Source organism: Petaurus breviceps, unplaced genomic scaffold, assembly GCF_028583685.1.
Source record: "Petaurus breviceps papuanus isolate PSGF00001 unplaced genomic scaffold, PetGlider_PUasm1.0 140, whole genome shotgun sequence".
In the NCBI taxonomy this organism is placed as follows: Eukaryota; Metazoa; Chordata; class Mammalia; order Diprotodontia; family Petauridae; genus Petaurus; species Petaurus breviceps.
Window position 1 is genome coordinate 11,980,474 of NW_027185698.1, and position 3,671 is coordinate 11,984,144.

The 3,671-nt window shown below is 37.6% G+C and overlaps 1 pseudogene; it reads left to right on the plus strand.

Annotated features, from left to right (window-relative positions):
• Nucleotides 1–938: 938 nt before the first annotated feature.
• On the plus strand, nt 939–1,769 carry LOC138150258 (actin-related protein 2/3 complex subunit 3 pseudogene; annotated as a pseudogene).
• The last annotated feature ends 1,902 nt before the right edge of the window (nt 1,770–3,671 follow it).

Consider the following 3,671-nt stretch of genomic DNA (forward strand, 5'->3'; position numbering starts at 1 on the left):
AAGTGACAGAGAGAAACAAATCTTCCCCTGAAGAAAGACCCACAGGCTGGCAGGATGGTTCCATTGCAGCTCACTGGAAGCTGAGCCCAGCCCCCAGTGAGACCACAGTTTTAGCCCAGGGTGGCCCTGACCAGCAGTAGCTGGAGTGGATTTCAAGGCGAGTAAATCACCAGCAGCTGTAGTGGTTTCCAGACTTCTGAATCCACAAATGCCAAAGACAAAGTAAAAGGAAAGTGTGGAACTTTGTTCAAAGGAGGGGAGCATGGTCTGGCTGCTACCCCCAGAACAAGAAGCAGTGGAGGTACAGAGGCTGCAGCCACTGCCATGTGGCTGCTTCTGGAGCTCCTGGACTGCACATTGTAGGGAGACTAAGTGACCATTCAGAGGGTAAGCATGCTTGCTTTGACCTGCTTGGATCTGGATCACAGTCTTGGGTGGTGGTCCTGGGGTGTGTGAGCAGTGAGCCAAAGCATGTGGGGGCTGGAGAGAGGGTGCCCATCTAATAGCTCCAGCAGCTGCAAAAAGCCCAGAAATTCAGGACATAGCTCTCTCCATTTTGGAATCAGAGTTTTACTATGGCAAAGAGCTCAAAAGTCAAGTAATTGGCTGCCAATATGACCAAGCTACAGAAGAACAAACAGATGATAGAATCCCTTCTTTGGGACAAAAAGGATCGAGGCATGGAGTGGGAGGAAGACAGTGAAATCACAACTCCTGCATTAAAATCCTACAAGAAAAATATGAACTAGTTATATGCTATGGAGAAGCTCAAGAAGGATTTTGAAAATCAAATAAGAGAAGTAGAGGAAAAATTGAGAAGAGAAATAAGAAAGATGCAAGAAAATTATGAAAAACAAGTCAACAGCCTGCTAAAGGAGACCCAAAAATACACTGAAGAAAATAACACCTTAAAAAAATAGATTAATTCAGCAACCCCACCTGGCTGCCAGACCCTAAGTACCAGGGTCTCTGACAGGAGCCACTACCTTCTGCTCATCTGAAGCCCAGGCCTGGCTGCCAAGATGCCAGCATACCACTCCTTTCTCATGGACCCTGACACCAAACTGATTGGAAACATGGCACTATTACCCATTAGGAGTCAATTTAAAGGACAAGCTCCAAGAGAAACAAAAGACACAGACATTGTAGATGAAGCTATATTATTTCAAAGCCAATGTCTTCTTCAAAAACTATGAAATTCAGAAGGAAGCTGATAGGACATTGATCTACATAACTCTTTACATTTCTGAATGCTTAAAGAAACTCCACAAGTGTAACTCAAAAAGCCAAGGAGAGAAAGAAATATATATGTTGGGAATCACCAATTTTCCTATTCCTGGAGAGCCAGGTTTCCCTCTTAATGCAATTTACACCAAACCTGCAAATAAGCAAGAAGATAAAGTGATGACAGCCTACTTACAGCAGCTGAGGCAAGAAATTGGGTTGAGGCTTTGTGAGAAGGTCTTTGATTCTCAGAGCGAGAAACCCAGCAAGTGGTGGACTTGGTTTGTGAAGAGGCAGTTCATGAACAAGAGTCTTTCAAAGGTCCCGGGAAGTGACTGGATCTTGTGCAGTCATCCCCCTCACAGGAGCATTCAATGTGTGGCAGCAAGATGTACACAATCCTTGGCCTTTGTTTCATAAAATTTTATACCAAGGAAGAGGAGACATGTCCTTACTGGAAAAGTCCTTTATTAAGAATGTTGGGATTTAAGGATCACTGAGAATTTTTGCAATGTTAAGCTGATGCTTAATGATAACAAAAAAGATTTCTTAACAAAAAAAATAGACTAACTCAAATGGGAAAAGAGGACCAAAAAGCCAATGTGAAGAAGAATGCTTTAAAAAGGCAATTTGCCAGGTGGAAAAGGAATTTCAAAAACTCACCGAAGAGAATAACTCCTTCAAAATTAGATTGGAGCAACTGGAAGCTAATGAAAATAGGGGGGTTGGGGAAAAGAGAGGGGAGGATAAAAGGGAGGGAAGATTGGGGGAGAGAGTAGTTAGAAGCAAACGTTTTTGAAAAGGGATAGGATCAAAGGAGAAAATAGAATAAGTGGGGGGTGGGATAGGATGGAGGCAAATATACTTAGTCTTCCACAATATAACTACTATGGAAAAAGTTTATGTAACTACACTTTGTAAAATCTATATTGAATTACTTATCTTGCCATTGGGGGTAGGTGAGGAGGGAAGAAGGGAAAAAAAAATATGGAACTCAAAGTTTTAAAAACAAATATTTAAAAATTATTTTTTTACAATCAAATGGGAAATAAAGCATATACAGCTACTGGGATACCATCTTTCCCTACTAGAAAGTTAGTGAGGTGAAGGGGGAGGATATAAGAGAGAAAAGATTGGGGGAAGGGCTATTAAGTAGGTTTCATATTTTGTGGGAGATAGGGAAAAGACAGGGAGAGAAAAAGTTGCAACTCAAAATCTTGTGGAAATGAATATTGAAAAATAAAATTAATTAACTAAATTTTTAAAAAGGAGAGAATTCAAAACATACAGCAATAAATTTATATTTCAAGAAAGCCTATAAGTCATGTGACCCTGGGCAAGTCATTTTACTCCAATTGCCCTGCGCTTGCCCTCCAAAAAAAAGCAAAAAAGAAAGGCCTATATAATAAGTACTACACATTGTGTTCAGTGTTCCATCTTTACTTACTTGTGAGTTTTTTTTTGTTCTCTGCTGTGCACTTTTTACTTTTTTCTTTTTTCCCCCATCTTCCCCCTCTCCCAAGAAGGCTACAATTAAGCATGCATATATATGTATATATTTAAGTATGTATGCACATATGTCTGTCTGTACATATATGTATACAGACATATGAACATACATACACACAAACATATGCATATATAGACATACAAGGATATACTTGCATGCATCTACATATTCTTAGATATCTATAAACACACTCATATCTAGATATATACATTTATATGCATCTTTATTAGACCATCCTATATTTTCCTCCATTTTTCTGAGGATAGATAATTTCTTTCATAAGTCCAAATCTTTCCATGTTTTTTCTAAGTTCACCAAATCATTATTTTCTATACCACAGCAATATCCCAACTTTATACTCTATGGTTATTTTAACTCATCTAAAAATATTAATATGGCTGACATATAATGTAGTTTCCTTCTTTTTCTCTTTTTATTAAAAGTATTTTAGCTTTATCTTTGTCTGAGGTCATGATTACTACCCCAGATTTTTTTCCTAATAAATTTGATTCCTGGTCTTTATTTTATGTTTGGGTTTATCTTATTTCCTATTCTTCCTTTCTTTCTTCCTTCCTTCCTTCACACTTCTCAATAATCCCGACATTCTGTAAACTACTTGAAAAAAGTAGGTAATGAAAGGGTCCTACCAAATTCCTTTTATGACAGAAAAGTTGTTTTGATGCCAAAAATGGAGAGAGCAAAATCAGAGAAAGAAGACAATAGGACAAATTCCCTAATGTATATTGAAGCACTAAAAAAAAAATATTAAAACAATAGCAAAGACATTATAGCACTATATCACAAAGATAATACACTATGACAAGAAGGCTTTTATACTATGAAAGCAAGTCTGGTTCAATATTAGGAAAACTTTCAGCATAAATGATCGTATCAATAAGAAATACAATAAAAATTACATAATTATATTAATAGATGT